Below are 20,215 nucleotides of genomic sequence, written 5' to 3'. Positions count from 1 at the left end.
CTCACAAGTGAATTTTCTGAAAGGGATCGTAAAACAGATCTGCTGTCACAGAGAGACCTACACTGAATTGCACTTACTGTCAAGTGGACTGGCTTCCCGAACCTTTAGAACACCGTTATCCACTGAAGACCCACAAGCCATACGGGGCCCACAGAGACTTGCAGCTGGGCTGCCCAGGGCCGCACATGGTGGGACACAAGCATGTGCACACAAATGCTGCTTGTGGGGGCCTGTTCCATCACACGGTGAGATCCACATGTTTCATCTCCCTTGTCCCCTCACCCGGGAGAGAATTACTGATGGACAATAAAGCAGACAGACAAACTGCCACCTTTATGTGTTCTCAGAGCAGTGTCCTAACTGGTCACAGCCCCTCCAGCTTCTAAGAGTGAGAATTTAGAGTAACCACCGCCTCTGCCTGGGTCACACATCAAACAGCTCAAACAGCTCACGGTTTATAATTCTCCCACTTCCCAACCTCACCCTCCCTTTGTGAAGACGCGCTGTTGGGCACTGGGCGTTCGTATAAATTAGACTACACAGTTACGTGTAATTAAGAGGGGAAATGGGTACTGAGCTACACAGATGAGCCCCGTTTAGCCGGAGTAAATCCATCTCTGTGTCAGCGAGCCAGCCCAGGGAGGCAGCAGGAAACACAATTATCTCTCTTCTGACTTAATGGGGGTTTATGGTGCTATTTTTCATTATCATAATTTCTCAAGACATATAAACTTTTTCTTCTAATGCAATTACAATTCTACATACAAGATGGCTTATGTCTAAGAGAAAATTCAGACAGAATTAACCACAAGAGTGCAATGTTATAGATGATGCTGGAATTTCCATTTTAAAACACACGCATCGCTCTTCTGCTGGAGAGCTGAGGAGTTTGGCCCCTAACCCCCGGGGGGTGACGCCGCTGTCTTTTGCTCTTGAAAAGCAAGTTTGGACCCAATGTTGTGACTCTCAAAGCCCCTTTGCTCCTGCTCTGTGCCATCTTTTCTGGATCTTCCAAACTCAGGCCAAGCCTCAGCCGCCTTCCCCACTTTTAAGGGCTTCTCCTTTGCTCACTGATTTGTTTGACTTCTGGGAAGCGTGACTTTTACAACCTCATAAATCCCCTCAGCTCCAACCCAAACTCGACCAGAAAGTGCTCAGACAAAAATGGCTCAGGTTGTATTTCAGCCCTTGATGGAGATAAACACACAGCAGGAATGATTTTTTTTTTTTTAATTGTTGTATAGGAGTCCCAGAAATAAAACAGCATTCTGGCTTTGCAAGGGGGATATAGAAGCAGCCGGGCGTTCTGCACAGAGGGCTGCCAAGGAACTCACAGAAGGATGAAATGAGGCGTGTGGGTGTCAACAGAAAGGTCCTCTCGAGATTAAACCAGCAAGGAGGTGGGGAGTCAGGACCAGCATGAGGAACCTGAAAAGCCCAATCATCCAGCCAGGATGTGCACAGAGAAAGGTGCCATCAGGGTGACGAGGGACAGGAGGGGAGAAAGGCTGTCCCAGGCGGGGCGGTTGGAGACGGACGGGCAGGGGCTGGAGAGTCAGGAGGCCAGGGGATCCCCAGAATCACACTGGGGCCCCACCCAGGCCCCCAGCTCAGTGGCTGAGCGACTCCCCAGACTGGGGGACATCGGAGCCCCGGAGGACCCTCAAGTCTCCCAGGCAGACACGGAGCTCCTGGATAGGGCCAGGAGTCCCCTCCCACCTGGAGGGAAGCTGGAAAAGTCAGGCTGAGGCCTCAGACCCAGAGGACCAGGGAGTTTGCTCTGAATTATGGGAATGAGACGTGGCCAGAGGGGGCTTTGCAGCCCCTTGGACTCTGCGAGTGAAGTCCTCACCTGAAACCCGATCCACAGCACCTGCCTGCAGTGAGCATACACACATGTCTTGCACACGCACGTGCACACACAGGCACTCACATGCAAACCCACGTGTGCACATGTGCACGCAGGCACACACCCGGTGCACACACACAGTCATTGCTCGTTCACTCCATGAGCATTTGTGGAGCTCCTCCCCTTGCCGGGCTTTGCATTACATTTCAGGAAAACTCAGGTGAACAGTGTCCAGTTCCCATACACCAGAAACTCTTGGTCCACTTAGAGGACCACCGGGAAAAGCAATGGGATCTCAGGGTGGAAGAATGGGAGGAGACACCTGAACATCCTAGTTTTGCACAGTGGCCTCTGTCCGAGATCCCCCACCTGCCTGGAGACCGGAGACCACACCCCCCGCACACAGTAGGCACGCATGTACAGTAGGACAAGCGCAGACTTTCTTGTTGACCATCTTCTTTCACCTCTTTTCCTTCCTGAAAGCCCTTTCCCTGCGCCCCTATGCTCTGGACAGTCTTCTCTGCAGCTTGTTTTAATCACTTCTAGAGTTAAAAGTCAATATTTAATTAACCAAGTAATTACATTCAGCTTAGGTTTGAATCTGGGCATCTGTGCATCTGTGCATGCGGGAATGCCCGCCCCGGCCCCCTCCATCTGCCCCTGCCTCGGTCCCACAGCGCCACCCTCCCTTCCTTCGGGGCAGGGAAGGGGAGGCTGCTCTTGAGCCGGTTCTCTGGGGACAGAGACGCGGGTAGGATGGGCTTTCCCTGGAGGACACTGGGGTCTGTCCCCAGGGCAGCAAGGGCCACTCTGCTCTCGTAGTTAATAGTGAAGGGGACTTCTTACTGCATCTCCGACACCCATCGCAGAACCACCACGGGAGGGTTTTAATTAAATGAAAGCCATTCATACATATGTAAAGAGGGTGGGGGGACAGACTGGAGACCACTCACCTTGTCAGAGAGGTTCTCCCGGCTTTGCTTGTCCTCCGTCATGGAGGGGAGAACACTCATCAAAACGGCCCGTCCGGGGGTGTAAATTAGTGTTCTAAAAAGTAACTCGAAGGGCAACCGTGGCAGGCTTGGCTGGTATCAGGCTCGTTGGACATTTGCACATGAAGGATCTGCCTTCCTCGGGCCAAGCGTACATACATGCCACAGCTGAGGGGTGGGTGCAAGGTTTAGTCTTTGGGTATATTTGCTGCTTTGTTTGCTTCCTTTTTTTGAACTTGAGTTCTTTTGGAACATTAATAACATGTTAACAACATCTCACGTGAGTTCCAGGGTTTTCCCTTTACCTCCGTGTGTCCTGCGTGGGGCTCTGCAGAGGCCTGAGGCCCAAAGCCACCAAAAGGTGTAGACAGAAACAAAAGAAACCAGCCATCCCAAGAATAGGAAAGGGAAGGCTGGGTGGAGACGGTACCCAGTGGTAGGGGTGGGTTAAATCTGTCAGCGGCAGCACCCCAGCAGAGCCTGTGGGGGTTGACCAATCCCATACCCCTTACCCACCTGCAGCCTGCAGGCCCTTCTGCCCACCCTGGGAGTACCAGCAAACCTGACATCTCATGATCCTCCACCCAAAAGCAGAGGGTAACTTAGACCCAGTATCCCCCCGGTCCTCCCTCCAGCAATAGAAGGTGGATGAGGCCCACGGTCTTCCAACCCTTCACCCATGGCAGAGAGCCACTCGGACCCCGCAGCTCCTGTTCCTCCATCTGCTTCCCTCCCCTGGCGGCATCAGCAGAAATAGAATGGAATGCCGGGGGCTTGTCTATGCCTACAAAAACCTTGGGATTTTAATAGATGCTTTTAACATACAGATCAATTAGGAGATAACTGACATTTTACTCTGTTAGGTTTTCCAATCCATCAGCAAGGTCTTTCTATTTAGTTCTAGAATTTCTTTCATGAGCATTTTGTCATTTTCAGCATATAGATCTCATACACGTTCTGTTAATTTTGCATCAAAGTACTTCATTTTATTTGGAGCAATTATAGGTGGTATCGCATTTACATTTCAGTTCCCATTTGTTCACTGTTAGGTATATGGATATGCAATTGATTGACTTTTGTGTATTGATCTCACATCCTACGACCTTGCTGAAATCACTAGCTCTAGGAGCTTTTTAGGTAGGTACTTTTGGATTTTCTCTGTAAGAAATCATGTCATCTTTAAATACAGACATTTTCACTTCCGTTTGTATGCCTTTTTTATTTTTCTTCCTTCCTTTTTTTTCTTTCTTTCTTTCTCCTTTTCTTTCTTTCTCCTTTTCTTTCTTTCTTTCTTTCTTTCTTTCTTTCTTTCTTTCTTTCTTTCTTTCTTTCTTTCTTTCTTTCTTTCTTTCTTTCTTTCTTTCTTTCTTCCTCTCTCTCTCTTTTTTTCCTTATTGCACTCTCTAGAACTTCCAGGATTAAGGTGCATAAAAGTGGTGAAAATGGACATCTTGCCTTCTTCCTGGTCTTAGAGACAAAGCATTCAGTCTTTCACCATTAAGTATGTTGCTAACAGTAGCTTTTTTGTGGATGCTCTCCTTGAGACTGAGAGAGTTACCCCATGTTCCTATTTTGCTGAGCATTTTTTCATGGATACTTTCTCTGCATCTGTTAAAATGATATTTTTTCTTTTTTAGCCTGTTGATATGGTGGATTATATTGATGGATTTTTTAATATTGAACTAGTCTCGCATACCTGGAGTAAATCCCACTGGGTCACATTATATAATTCTCTTATACATTATTGGATTCAATTTGCTAACTAATTGGAAAATTCATATGTCTAAATTCACAAAAGAGGTCTACAGTTTTCTATTTTTCTACTGTTTTTGTCTGGCTTTGGTATCGGTATCATTTCATGAGGACAGCATTTTCTTTCAGGTTTTTAAAATTTACATTTATTCTTTAAAAGTTAACATGTGCGTAAAGACAACTGAAAAACACAAGAAGCAAAGAACAAAGCCTCTGCTGGGACGTGTTCCTTTATCTGTTTTCTGGACGAGATTGTGTAAAGTTGGTGTTAATTTTTTTTTTAAATGTTGGATAAAATTCTCCAGCGAAACCATCTGGGCCTGGCGACTTCTCCAGGAGCTCTCAAATGACAAATGCAATTTCTTACATAGTTCAAGACTGTTGCCTACTTCATACTGATTGAGTTTGGTAGTTTTTGGTTTTTGACGAATTGGTCCATTTCTTCTAAAGCATGAAATCTATGAGTATAAAGTAATTCACAGCACTCCTTTATTATGTCTTTAATAACTATAGGATCTGTAGTGTTTTATTCCTGGTATCGGTGATTTGTTGTTTCTCTCTTTTTATCTTTGTCAGTCTTGCTAGAATCTTGTCGATTTTACTGATCTTTTCAAAGAAACTGTTCTTTGTTTCATTGATTTTCTCTATTCTTTCTGTTTTCAATTGCACTGAGTCCTGCTCTTATCTTCATTTGATCCTTCCTTCTGCTCACTTTGGATTTACTTTGCTCTTCTTTATTTAGTTTCATAGGTAGAAACTGAGATTACTGATTTGAGATCTTCCCTTTTTCCCAGTGTGAGTTTATTACTCTAAATTCCTCTCCGGCATGACTTCAGCTGCAAATCACACATGTTGTTTATATGCTTTATTCTCATTTTCATTCAATTCTATGTATTTTAAAAATGTCCTTTGAGATTTCCCCTTTGACTCACGGGTTACATAGAAGTGTACTGTGTGGTATTTGTCTGTTTGAAGAGTTTCCTGCTGTCTTTCTGTTACTGATTTTTAGTTTGATTTCATTATCGTGAAAGAACATACTCTTCGTGATCTGAATTCTTTTCCACTTGTTAGGGTTTGCTTTATGAACCAGGATATGGTCTCTTTTGGTGAATGTTCCATTATGAGCTTGAGAAGGATGTGTATTTTGTTGTTGGTGATGAAGTAGTCTATAAATGTCAGTTAGATCCAGTTGATTTATGGCGCTGTTCAATTTAACTACATCCTTACTGATTCCTGGCTGTGAGATCGGGCTTCTAGGTATGTCAATTACGATAGAGGGTGTCAAATCCTGATAAGTTAGGTGCTGAAGTCTCCACCTATAATTGTGGATTTATCTGCTTCTCCTTCCAGCTCTATCGGCTTCTGCCTTCTGTGATTTGAGGCTCTATTGTTTGGTGCACAGGTGTTTAGGATCGCTATATCTTCTTTGTGGAGTGGTCCTTTTATGGTTACATAATGTCTCTCGTTGTCTCTAGTAGTTTTCTTTGCTGTAAAGTCTACTTAATCTAATATTAATACAGCCCCTTTGCTTTCATTAAATTCATGTTTGCATGACACAATTTTATCCATTCTTTTACCTGCAGCCCACCTATATCATTATGTTTGAAGTGAGTTTCTTGCAGACAACATATAATTGGGTTGTATTTTTCAATCCAGTCTGCCAGTCTCTCTCTTTAAATTAGTTTGTTTAGACCATTGGCATTTTAAAATAATTATTGATCAGTTAGGGCCAAAGACTGCTATTTTATTATAATTCTCAATTTACTCCCTCTGTTTCTCTTGCCTTCCTGTAGTTTCTGGGTCCTTTTTGTAATTCCATTGTGATTTGTTTATAATGTTTTAGAGTTCATAGTTTTATATATTTTTCTCAGTGGCAACTTATTCCATATATACATATATGTAACTGATCACCAGGAACTGCTATTGATATTTTAACTCTTAGAGGGATGCATTAAAACCTTCCTGATATTTAAGGTCCTTTACCCTTCCCACTTTTATTTTTTTTTAAGATTTTATTTATTTATTTGAGAGAGAGAGACAGAGCACAAGCAGAGGGAGGGGCAGGCAGAGGGAGAAGCAGGCTCCTTGCTGAACAAGGAGACCGATGCAGGACTCGATCCCAGGACCCTGGGATCATGACCTGAGCCGAAGGCAGATGCCCAACCGACTAAGCCACCCAGGTGTCCCTACCCTTCCCACTTTTAAAATGCAATTGTCCAGGGGTGCCTGGGTGGCTCAGTCAGTTAAGTGAGCCACTCTGGATTTCGGCTGAGTTCATGATCTCAGGGTCGTGAGATTAAACCCCGAATCGGGCTCTGTACTTGGCAAAGAGTCTGCTGGAGAGTCCCTCTCTCTGCCCACCCCCTTTCTCTCTCTCTAAAATAAATAAATGTTTTTAAAAAGTGCAATGGTCTGAAGTGTTTCCTTTCACACCTGGAGCACCATACCACACGACGTGATTATGTTTGCCTCCGCCATCATATACGATTTAAGAAGCTCAGGAAGTGAAAAACAGTCTATTATACTCACACCTAGTGTTGCCCATTCCAGTGTTCTTTTTTCCTTTCTCAAGGTCCAAGAGTTCTTCTGACATGGTTTCTTTCTGCCCATGTAGTTATATTTGAAGTGAGTTTCTTGTAGACAGCATATAATTGGACATGTTCTTAAATTCAGTCTGCCAGTTTTTGTGTTTCCGTTGGTGTATTTAGACCATCTGCATTTAATGTAAGTAATGGTATGTTAGGGTTTAAGTTTGTCATTTTATTTTTGTTTGTTCTTTCTGGGGTTCTGTTTTGTTTTGGCTTTCTGTAAGTTATTTGAACAATTTTTAGCATTCCATTTTGATTTATCTATGGTGTTTTTAAGTGTATCTCCTTATATAGATTTTTTAGTGGTGGTTTTTGGTATACACATAATTTACCACAATCTCCGCGTGTCATCACTTTACCAGTCTGAGTGAAGAGTATACTTCATAGTATCCAGTAAGATACCAAGTAGAGTGCTTAACACAGGAATGGCAGGAATAAAAGAATAATAGCAATAGCCAACCCTCATTGAGTGCTTATTATACACCAGACACTGTTCTAAGCACTTCCTATACAGTCACTCATTTAATCATTACAATAACCCAATAAGGAAGGTGCCATCACTGTGCCCAATATATAGATCAGGATGGTGAGGCATAGTGGGGAGAATCATAGGGCTAGTCACATAGGGACTAGTAACCAAGAGGGGCCTTTACCAGCCCCAGGCCTGGAGGGGATCCAGGGAGAGCTGTCATTGTAGGACAGGTCTGCCTGTGAGGAGCTGAGGCTACAGGAAGTGGATCATGGCCACTATCACATCATGACCCAGCAAGGGAGGGGGACCTGCCGACCCCTCTCTCCTCCTGTCTAATCTGCTCTGCCTCCTCCTATGGACCAAACACAGCCAGAAAGCCACAGGGCAGGGAAGCCCAGATGCCCTGATGGTAGAGGTGGGACTCTCCTAACGCACAGAGCGGACAGAGAAAGTGTGAGCAGAGAAGGAATGAGCAGAAATGCCTGCTCCTCCCGGTTAGGCTTCTTCCTTTTCTTTGTCTGGGGCTGATTTGTCTGCCAAATTGGTTGGATGATTCAGAGACAGGCTGGTTATCTGACTTGGGTCTTAGGCTGCCACCAGCACATCCTTCTGGGCCCAGGGGAGAAATTCTGTCTGCAGAAGTGGTCTCAAAAGGCTTTTTCTGCCAGTCTATTGACCGAGCAAATTGCAAATATTTTTCTTTTGACTTTAGCAAAGTTAAGTTTTGGCTCTGCTATAGCTTCAACTGTTCAAAGGAACTCTCATTGTTCATGCCAGGAGACATTCTACAAATCATTATCTGAGCGCTGGCGTTGGGCCCGCCTTTGTGTAAATATCCACGGGATTCTTTTCCTTTAGACCCACAAATATAAAGGCAAGGAGAAAAAGAAATAAAACAACAAAACGCCACTCCTGCAGCCTGAAAGAAGAGATCACCCCTCCAACTTTGCCTGCTTTCCACGACTGCTTTCTCTCTGCGGAAGGGGGGCCCAGTTGGTTAAGCATCCGACTTTTGATTTCAGCTCAGGTCTTGATCTCAGGGTCGTGAGTTCTAGCAGCACGCTGGGCTCCATGCTGGGCGTGGAAAAGAAGTTCTGTGTTTCTGTCACACCACCACCTGAAAGGCAGGTTTCAGAGGGATTCTCTTTGCATGTGCAAAGGTCCTGAGGCAGAACGAGTAGGGCAGGTGTGGCTGGAGCTCAGGGAGGCTGGGGAAGGGAGGTAGAGCATGAGACTGGAGGGAAAGGTAGGAGACAGATCCTGGAGGTTCTCTGGGCATGGCAAGAAGTGCTGCCCATTGATGAGCTGAGGGTTGGGCCTTTAGACTGTCCACTGTCAAGGACAACAGAGTTTGGAACATTGTTGCCAGCAGAAAATTTTAAGATTTTTTAGGTAGGATTTTGCAATCAACCCTTAAATTGTGGTGATGACACAACAGCAAATCTGTAGCCTTTTTGAATTCATTATTAAAAACACGAGTCAGTCTTTCAGCTGCCAAGAATAGATGATTAGTGTGAAACTAAGGCACTCCTCATGTGACAATATGTATTAATGATCACGCCTATAGATATTTTTCAGGCAGTTTTTAAAAAGAATTTGCAGTCAGGAAGCAGTCAGAGCCCCTGGCTTACATTGACAATTTGACATATAGTAACACGGTCGTGTTTGAAAGGAACCACGTGGAGCCACCGGTGGAGGGGGGTGGGGGTGGCGCTTCCAGACCATGGATACCATGGTGGGAGTTTTATGTCCAGGAAGGACTTTGCACAGTGGACTTGAGCTTAGGGAGGGAGGCAATGCCATGATGTGGGGGTCCATGGGCTGTGCTGAGGTCCTAGGCTTTATTCCGAGAGAGAGAGATACAGGTTAGGGGGTTTTAAACAGAGGAGGGACACAGCCTGTCTCAGATCCCAGCAAGATCCCTCTGTGTTCATGTAGAGAAAGAACGGATGAGGGTGAGGGCGGAAGCAGGAAGATGGTGGGGGAAGCCAGTGTCATTATCAGGCGAGAGGTGATGAGGGCTGGCCAGAGCCCAGGCGGCAGTGAGAAGGTGCTGGACCCCGCGTGAGTTTAGGAGTTTGAGGTCCAGAGAGGGAGCGAGGATATCTCTTAGAATTTTTACCTGAATCACTGAGGTTGGTGACTGAACACCAGAACTTTTCTCTTGGGATCAATAAATGTTTGTGGTACAATCTGTGCTTGAAATAAGCTAAATATCAGGCTTGGATTGTCATGTGACATCAGTGACTCGATAGAAACCGGCAGAACACGCCGGTATAAGAAAGGGAGCAGTAGGTGTGATGGGGACACAGAGAAGAGCAGAGCAGGGAAGATCATGGAAAGTTGAGAAGGTATCTGTGTGTGTGTGTATTTATACGCGGCAGGTGTATATGCATATTAATTTATATGTGTATATTTTACGGATATATTGGAAGTGGCAGAGCCAAGATTTGAACACATGTTCTTCACCACTGCACTATTCAACGAGTCTGGTAGAGGATATTGGATTGTTCCAATTTGAAAGGTTATTTTTCACTGTTATAAATAGCGTGGCTGGCAATGTCTGCGCACGCAGAACTTTCGCACCCGGAGGGGTTCTGAAGATGAATTCAGGGAGAGGTGGTGTCTGAAAGCCCCTCCCATCTGTGGCATCTGTCAGCCCCTGCCCTGCCTGCCCACCCTCTTAGATCAGGGCCCGAAAGCCTTTTTCCTGTGACAAAGGGCCGGAACTTCTTCTCCAGCAGGGAGAAAGAAAGAACCAGGCCTTGAAGGTGGCCAAGCTCCTTCTGCGACGTGGGGAATGGAAAGAGGATGGGGCTTTTGAGCCTGGCAACAGCCCCAGGTCAATGAATGATGCGCTTCCCCCAGAAGTTCCACACATTTTCTCACAGCCGGGTACAGCCAGCATGCCGGGGTGGGGGTCGGGGAGAAATGTGCCATCTGCTGTCTGTTGCTCAGCTGTTCTGACAGTTCTCGGGGCCAGAGGCTTCTCGACTGAGATCATCCCAGGCTTCCTTCCAGTCCTGGGGTGGGTGAACAGCTGTGCCCCTTTAACTTGGGGCTGGTTGGGATAGCTGGCCTGGGACACAGCCAGAAAAGGGACTCATCCTGTTTCCTAACCGTGAAGGAGGGGTGGGGGGGGTGCCCTGGATAGGTAGAATCTTCCTGTCCCTGCAGAGAGAGAAGCACAGGGAGGTCCAGAACGTGTTTGCATTGTGTCCTCTGGAGGGGAGGCTGTGGCAAGAGTGGGCTTTTCCAGGGACACCTGTGGACAGGTGGTTCTAGCTTAATTCAACCCAGACAAATCTTTGGTAAGTGTCTTTGGGGACCCGTGCTTGGCCAGGCCCGGGGACACTCAGATAAGAATTCATGGCCCTTGGGACGCCTGGCTGGCTCAGTTGGTTAAGCGACTGCCTTCGGCTCAGGTCATGATCCTGGAGTCCCGGGATCGAGTCCCACATCGGGCTCCCTGCTCGGCGGGGAGTCTGCTTCTCCCTCTCCCACTCCCCGTTTGTGTTCCCTCTCTCGCTGTGTCTTTCTCTGTCAAATAAATAAATAAAATCTTTAAAAAAAAAAAAAAGAATTCATGGCCCTTGCCTTGCAGAGCGCCCGATGTAGCTCAGAGTTCCCCACGAATAGCTTGGCACCTACAACTGCACTCGTTTCGCAATAACCCACTGTCATCTCTACCATCAAGGTTTGTCTGAATTGGACTTTATATTTTTTATGCTTAATTTTGTTTTAAAATAAGATTTATGCCCTGTGAGCAGGAAACCAATATTCACGGAAATAAGTAGAAGGTTGTTGCAAAACCAAGTACAGGGAAAACATTAATCTTTAGCAAGTTACTGCCTCCTATCATGGCTGATGCGTCTTAATTCAATGAGGGTGAGTAGAAGAGAGGTGTTTAAGATAAAGTCGCACCCCCCTGAGACTTACTGCTTGACCAGCTCAGCAGGATGGAGATGGGGAAAGGGAAAACATTTCTCCAGGGCGAGTCACGGGCTTCTAATGTTGGGGCCATGCGTCCATGGATCTGCAAAGTAGTGGCTCTTTTGTCCGGGGCTAAGTAGACAGACCACAAACCTTAGAATGTAGGACATTGCTTCTCCATGACTTATTTTCCTGAGTGTCCACACCAGGTAGATACAAGGTGTCTTTCAGAAAGCCTCTCAGATCGCTGATTTCAAGGGTGCCCCCAAACTAACTTAAAGGCAAAAAAATAATAATTTGTTTGCCTTTGAGGATTTTCTTAAATGTCGTCACACCGAAGGGCCACATACTAACTTGGTGACCCAGGCCTGGCCAATCGCTGCTCCCTCATTCACACCCGAGGGGCAGGGGAGGACAGGTGAGAGACCAGGGCAGACTGGCCACGGAGGCAGGTCATACAGGGCCTGGAGGCCACGAAAGAGCGTTTGGATTTGATTCTAAGAACAGAAAGCCGCTGACACGTTCCAAGATGAGTAACATCTGCTTCGTGTTTTCAAAGGCTCACTCTGGCTGCCGTTGTAAAGGGACCTGGGGATGAGATCAGAATGAGGAAGAGCCATGGTCCACGGGGGAGATGATGGTGGCAAGCGCAGGACAAGGGTGCCACGGAGATCGGGGGTGGACGGATCAGGTCTGGTCTGAAGGTCCGCAGGGCTTGTTGATGGACTACGAGTGGTGGCAGGGAGAAGCCTAGGTTTTGGCTGAGCGTCGGGCAGATGGCGGTGCAGGTTAGAGATGGGAACAGCGGGGGAGGAGGAACAGATGGGGGTGCAGAAGGGGGGTGGACAGTAAGCTGCTCTGCAGACAAGGTCCACCAGCAGTTTCTGGTCCACTGGCTCTTGTGTGGCTGACACCCCAAACCTGGAAACACGCGTTATAGGCTACACCTCATTAAATAAAAATCCTGCTGCTGAGGACAGAGCCTTATGAAGTCACAAGTGAAACAGTGACAACCACAAGTGGGCGGAGCTTCCCCGCGAGACAGCAGAAATGACCAATGGTTGCCAAGTGTTTGTGATGCCCACGACCTGCCCTTTCCCAGGCCCTTTGCCACCTCCCCTCCATTCAGAACGATCACATCCCAATTTTCTCCCAGAAGCTGCTGCGACCAGAACGGGCAGAAGGCAGAGGGAGCACATTACTGCATAATTTTCCTGATTTTTCCATCCAAGGTTCATTAATGAAATTCCAACACGGCCTCTTCGACATCTGCTTCGTTGATACCGGGTTGAGGAACCCAATTTGAGCCCTGGCTTCTTGGAGCTAAAACCGGCAACAGCATTTGATTGTATTTTGTGACATCCCAGAGTCAGGAGCGGCCCCCCGCCCTTTGCCCCATCTCGAGGAAAAGTGGTCTGAGGAGCTGGTCCCGGGGATCCGATGTAATTATTCCGGGTCGAGTTGAAGGCACAACAATAGTTGGCCACGAGGAAGGGAATCAAATGTCATTGTTGGGGAAACAGTGGAGTCCCTCTGCCCAGGTGTGGCCCCCATTTCTGCGGCTCATCCCCAGGCCTTCCTGTCGCCCCCCCCAACCCCCGGTGGGCACAGAGCTATCCCGGGCAGTGGGACGGCCAGGGCCAGCCTCCCGTGGTTGTTAAAGCTCACAAGCTGATCTGGTGACATTGTGGGCATCCAGGGACACTCGAAGACCCGACGAGGGCTCCCACGGGAATGCCAGCCTGGAGGGCCCACACCAGTGTTTGGAGGATCCGCATGTTTTTCCACCCGTGGCCTGAGCTGATGGCCCTCCCCCGCTGCCTGTGGGCCCTGCCCTAGTTCTGAAACTAACCCTCGTAGTCCCAAATGTGCAGCTTCTCTTCCCCCCCACAAACACCCATGGGTCTCATTTGGAACATTCCCGGGCCACACGAGATTGCTATATTTACAGGATCTTGAGCTGGGGTTGGAGTTGCGAACTCAGGGTCTTTAGGGCCAGGCTGGGGTCATGGGAATTAGAGACCTGGGCAGAGCAGGACCTGGGGGGCACTAGTGAGGATGCGCCCCGTCTAGGGCAGCCCTCACTGCACACTCCCCCTGACTATCCTCATGCAGAAAGGGGGACAGAAGAGACAGGTCTTCCAACGTTTTCATCACAGCTAGAAGTTTGCTCTGATGCAAAATCCTTCAATTAAAAAAGTTGATAGCTCATTTACCGGTGTGTGTGTGTGTGTGTGCGCTTTAATACTTTGGGGGAAGGACCCAAAACAAACTGGTTTGTAGAAAACATTTCGCCTGTAACTGCTGGGTTGTGCTCCACTTGTGTGTTAAAACGAGACCATGGATTAAGTGCTTACTGTATGCCTGGCATGGACATAGAGGCTTTACATATATTTTCTGAATCAAGAGAACAACCTCCAAAGCGGTGACCATGTTACTCTTCCCATATTGCCGATGAAGAAAATGAGGCACTGGAGCCTTTGCCCAAGGTCACACAGAGAGTAGCAAGGTCAGGACCCAAGGCCAAGACTTCTACCTTGAGAGCCCATACTCCGACCTCCTCACCATCCTGAGTTTGGTGACTTAGAATATTCTGGAATTATCCTGGAATTTTACAGTTAAAAGAAACCCTATAACTAGAAAGACACACCATATATATCTGTAGATGAGGAGAAGGAAGGGATTTACCGAAGACTGAAAATTGCGTGGTGGCAGAGCAGTCCAAAGCTGAGTGTGGGCCTGGGGGTTCAGGCGAGAGCATGTGTCTCTCCCTCTCTCTGATAAAGATAGCTAGACACAGAGATGATAAACCTATCATTACAAACAAAACAAAGCAAACATATCAAGACATCACCTCCTTAGTTATCCACGGGACGCATCGCTCCTGCTCCTCCTCAGAGGGGAGGCGCTGCAGGAATGTGACCTGAGGGGGGCGCTGTGTGCCATTTGCTCACAGCTGATATGAGTCTCCTGGACCCAAGTCTCTGCTGGAAAACTGAGCCTTCATCTTTGAATCTGCAAAGTACCAGACACCCTTTAGGTCCCAGTCCACACTGCCTGCTCTGAACCTGGGTATATGGAGTCAACTCAACTCACGGCCCTTCACACCAGGAGAGCATGGTATGCTGGCAAGCATTATTATTTTTTTTTTAAGATTTATTTATTTGGGGGGGCACGTGTGAGCAGGGCTGGGGGGCAGAGGCAGCGAGAGAGGGAGGGAGAATCCCAAGCAGACTCCCCGCTGAGCGCTGAGCCCAGCACGGGCTGATCCATCTCATGACCATGAGATCATGGAGATCATGACCTGAGCCGAAATTAAGAGTCAGAGGCTCAACTGACTGAGTCACCAAGGCCACCCCCATGTTGGCAAGCATTATTTATTTCATTATTTGTTTTTTAAAGTTTTAAAGAAGTACATTTATAACTAGCACATCAAATCTGTGATTTCATTGACAATATGGCTTGGTTTGAGGCTTAAATTTGGAAGAGTGAGTCCATTCAGAGAAACCTATTAAATGGTCGCAAGGGGGTGCATGGAGGTGGCCCAAATGACAATCGTGAGGGGCTGTGTGAATGGGCACCGCTTGGGATACACTGAGTATTTGGCAGGTGGGGTGGTTTGGGCACTGAAGTTTAAGTCCCATCACAGTGGTGGGAGGGGACCCTTCCCAGCCCATCAGAGTGACAGAGAAGGGTGAACAGAAAGGTGTCAGAGAAAGGTGGCCTCAGCTCCAGCCTGGCCCAGTGGAAATGTTTGGTCATGGAAAGAAATCGGGTCTGTTTTTCTCCACATGTTCCCAGGCTAACATTGGAGAAAACAAATTTTGGTTGGCTGACCTGGCTTCATTTAAAATATTTAAAACTGGCTTCTTTTGCCCTTCATGGCGTGTCTTTCAGGTTTTTACCTCTCATATCTGAGCTGTCTGCATCAGGGCTGGGCCGTGGGAGGAGATTAGATCATATATTTTTGTGTTAATGATGTTGATATATAAAGCTTGGTAGTTACAGCATTTTTAATAAATCAGGTTAGTGTCCCAAGAGGAGGCTTACCACATGCTATTTATGCACAAATGCCTCTATCATTTAAGAGTCTTATTTAAAAGTGTAGTTCGAGAGCAGATTAGCAGAGCTCTTCACAGCTGGCCTATTTGGGCAGGAAGGGGCGTACTGAACAAGCAGACACGCAGAACAGGGACTGGCGGGCAAGAACGCCCAACAGCTAATTGCCTCCCAGATTAGTAGGATGAAAAAGTAGGCACTTTAAGACCCTGGTTTTGAGTAGATTAAAAATAATAAACGGTTCCGCAGGCTCTTTGTTTTTTGCCAGCACAGCATTCAGGGCTGCTACCTGCAGGTGAATTATGCACCAGGTGGCGGCCTCCTGCTTTCCAGAAGGGTCTGGCCGGTCGGGTGGATGGCCAGCTTTTGTCCGTTTTACCACTAAGGTGCAGGAGGGCAGATCCAGCCTCCATGATGCCCCAGCAAAGCTGCTAGCAAGCAGTGATTGTTCCTGGTTTCTGAGAATCCCATCAGCTGGCTCATCAGGGCCCTGCAAAGCTCTCCCTCCAAAAGCGGCCTCTGATCATCCAACAAGAGGGACCCAGTCTAGGCCCTAAGACTTGGCTTCTTTCCTTCCTGCCTTACGTTGTCTGGACTTTGCCCTCCAAGTCCCAAATGCCCCTTACAGATGATAAAAAACACAAACACGAGACCAAGACCATTTCCAATAATGAGAGGAAACACAGAGAATGCAGGAACAGGCCGATGGGGACAGAAAGGGAATGGGGGAGGTGGTTCACCTTAGATCGGATGCTCAGAGGCAGCTTTTCCAAGGAGGTGACCTTGGGAAGGGAACTGTATGAACTTAGAGAGTCCTTATAGTGGTATCTGAGGGGTACCTTTCAGGCAGAGGGACCAGCAAGGAGTAAGGGCCCTGAGGCTCGATGAACTTGGTGTATTTGGAAATGAAAAAGGCTCCATGTGGCCAAAATGAAGTGGGCAGGGGCTGGATTCTGCAGGAACTTGTAGACCCGTGTGGGCAGCCCGAACTTGACTCTGAACCTCATGAAGGAGGCATTAAGGAGCTTTTATTGAGTAGGTGACATGGGCTGATATCCGCATTAGAAATCTGCTCCCTCTTGTTACCTGGAAGATGGAAGGGGTGACGAGGGTGGGGGAGGAGAATGGGGATGGAAGGGGTGACAGGGGACAGGGGAGATGGAGGGGGGTAAGGGGGATCACAGGGGAGAGGGGAGGGAGAGGAGAATGAAGAGTCCCAGGGCAGGTGGAGGGGTGGAGGGGGGTCCACAGAGGAGAGGGGAGGGGTGGAGGAGGTCACGAGAGAGGGGGAAGGGGAGGGGAGTGGAGGGGGTGACAGGGGAAAGTGGGGAGGCAGTCCTGACCAGATATAATAGGGTGGACCTCCTCCTCATACCAGTTATTAGCTCCAACTATGGGGGAGGCATTCTTCTAAGTCCCCACAACAAATCACCTTATTTGATCTTCAAATAACCCTCTGAGACAGGTACTATTATTATTTCCATTTTATACAAGAGGGGACAGACATGGAGTCATTTACCTAGGGTCTCTTGGTAAGCAAGTGTCCCTGTCAGGATTTAAACCCCCAAGGTCATCTTGCTGTCCTCTCCTCCACGGAGCCACAACCAGCTACAATCCAAGTACTGCGGATCCCTATAATTCAACATTCAGGACCCTGGCGTGGCTTTCCCAGTCCTGGGTACAGGAAAAGAGCCAGGTCCTGGTTGCTAAGCAACCTACTTGTTCAATGGATCAGAGGGGCAGAAGGCGGGGCAAAGTGACTGGCGGCCCCAGTTATCACATGATCGAGATCCGACCAATCAGAACATCCCCTTCCCCTGACTACAGTGATTGGCTCAGAGTTGTACATGTGACCCAAGTTCGTCCAGATGGAAGTCAGTCCCAGGACTTTGACATCAGCGTTGGGAGAGGTGCCCTCCTTGGGCTGGAGGGGCCGAGACGGGAGTCCATCCCTGACACTCTAGAAAGTGTCAGGCTGGTAGTGAAACTGGTACAGAGGCAAGGCGAGCCAAGAGTTGGGGAAAGAATTCTGACAAAATTCTCAGAGTACCAGGATTGAGCTGAGCTCTATTAAGCTAATATAGATTCTCTTTCTTTCTTTCTTTCTTTCTTTCTTTCTTTCTTTCTTTCTTTCTTTCTTTCTTTTTTTGTTGTTGTTGTTATGCCAGTTTGGTGGATTTTTCTGTCACTTTTACCACCACACATCTTAGCCGGTAGTACCTTTATCTGGGCTGGCTTCCCATTCGAAGCCCCGGACTTGGAACCCCAGAGGAAGGAGGGCCTCTGTTCCCTCTCCTTCCAGCTGACATCCCCAGTCCATTTCCTTTGGACCAACTTGAGCGCATGCCAGTGTCTGACCTGTCACGGTGGCTGGACGTGGAGCACACAGGGTGGACAGCCTGGAAAGCTGTCAACCCCAGGCACCAGGAGTGTGTGTGCTGGATCGCACAGAGAGAGTGCTGGTCAAGGAAACAGGGCAGTGGGAAAGCACGAGTTAGTCTGGGAGGTGCTGACCATGGGCATCCTGGGCGAGGCCTGGCAGCAGGTGGATCTCCTGAAGGAGGACCTGGGAAGGGTGGGCCGGTGGCAGGATTGGTGGACAGAGGCAAGAGCCGCGTCCCTCCTTCTCTAAGCACCAGCGGTACACACAGAGTCTGGTCCCTGTATGACCCTCCATATGGGGGAGACAGTCATTCTGCCGGGCAGGGAAGAGGTGAGATGGGCCCAGAAGGAGCTGTCCTATGGAGACGGGAGGCCTGGTCCCTGGTCCCCAGCCCTGAGCTGATGGATGCATCATCTCTCACCTGCAGAATGGGAGATGTCAGCCCCTCTCTGGACCTCAGGTGCCCCTTCTCTCAAGTGGGGGGATGGGGAACCTGTCTGGTCCAGAAAGCCTCCAGGCGTCCAGACCAGCCCAGCAGGTTCTACCCTTCTGGAATCTGTATCAGCAATTTCAAGTCTGTGGAAGCCTCAGGAAGTCTCTTGCCTCCTTGTTGGAGGAATGTCATTAGCTGTGCTAGCCTGATTATGGGGGCTGTGTTGGGGGGCCTGCTGCGCCCAGAAGAAGGGAGGTCTCAGCGGGGGACTGCTAATGTGATGACCTGGCAGCTTTATTAGCATATCTCACCAACAAGCTGCGCACTTAGCACAACAGACAGTGGGAGAGTAAATATCAGCAGTGGGTGCGGGAGGGGTGGAAAGGGGAGCACTCCAGAGGCACTCCAGGGAAGCTTCTGGAAAGAGCGAGGAGTAAACAGCAAGAAGCCTCTGCCCCTCCCAGGAGGTGATTGCCTGGGGCACAGGGCCTTACAGAGGAGGCGTTGGTTCTCGTACCCCATGGGCTGCTTGTTCTCTCGCTGAATTTCCAAATGTGAGTCTCCAGGTGCTACTGGAAAAGCCCACTAGGAAGTCTGTGGGCACCTCGGACATAGCATGTCCCCACCTGAGCTCCGATATTCCTCACCTGGAACCTGCTCCTCCTGAAGTTGTCCCCGTCACATCTGATGGCAAGTGCCCAGGATGATGGGAGAGAAAGGCCTCAGCCAAGATGTGAAGGACAAGTTGAGAGTTAAGGTGGTGCCCAGAGGAACACATTATCGACAGTATTTGACTGAAACCACCTGCCTAAATGGGAGGGAGGGGTGAATGGGCAGAGCACTGAGGATTTTGAGGGCAGTGAAACTACCCTGTATGACACTCTAATGCTGGGTACCTGTCATTACGCATCTGTCCAAACCCATAGAACAGACACCACCACCACAAGTGAGCCCCTAGGGTAAACTACGGTCTCTGGGCGATTGTGATGTGTCCACGCAGGCTCGTCAATTGTAACAAATGTGCCACTCTGGTGGGGACGCTGATTATGAGGGAGGCTGGGCATGTAGGGCGCAGGGGGTTTATGGGAACTCTGTGCCTTCCACTCAGTTTTACTGTGAAGCTAAACCTGCTCTGAAACAAAGTTTATGAAATTCACAGTTATCGTCTCCAAGATGAGGTAATGGGACACTACAGGAGATAAAAGAGACTGTAATTTTATCTTTAATTTTCATTGCCTTTTTTAGAAAAAGAACTAAAGACATAAGTAGGATAAAGTGTTATTATTGTCCATTCTGGGTATTTTGATGCATGTGCATTTATTCTCATTCTTTGTACTTGTATGTCTCTTAGCCACTTCTCAAATACAAGCAGGACAAAACAAACAAATGAGCCACCTGTCCAAGTGGAGTCAATTCTTTTCCAGCTGTTTCCTCCAACACCCAGAAGACAGTCAGTCTGAAGAAAGGACTGTCTGCATCCAGATAGAGGGTCCTCAGAAGTAGAGTCTCCCAGGTCAACCATGAACTATGCCCAGAGACCCACGGACCGCAGAACTTACCCACGTGAAAAGTACCACCAAAGAAAGATGAGCTTGACTCTTCTGCAAATCACAGAGACCCCAAAAATCTAGAGGGAAATCCCTAGTTTTCTTTTCCTGGTGGCAGCAAAGGAGGAGGAGGAGGAGAAGAAGAGGAGGAGGAAGAGGAAGAAGAAGAGGAAGAAGAAGAAGAAGAAGAAGAAGAAGAAGAAGAAG

This window comes from Mirounga leonina, unplaced genomic scaffold, assembly GCF_011800145.1.
Source record: "Mirounga leonina isolate KUSES-001 unplaced genomic scaffold, KU_Mleo_1.0 Mir_195, whole genome shotgun sequence".
Classification (NCBI taxonomy): Eukaryota; Metazoa; Chordata; class Mammalia; order Carnivora; family Phocidae; genus Mirounga; species Mirounga leonina.
The sequence above is the reverse complement of the archived record's forward strand: the minus strand, read 5'-3'. Positions refer to the sequence as shown.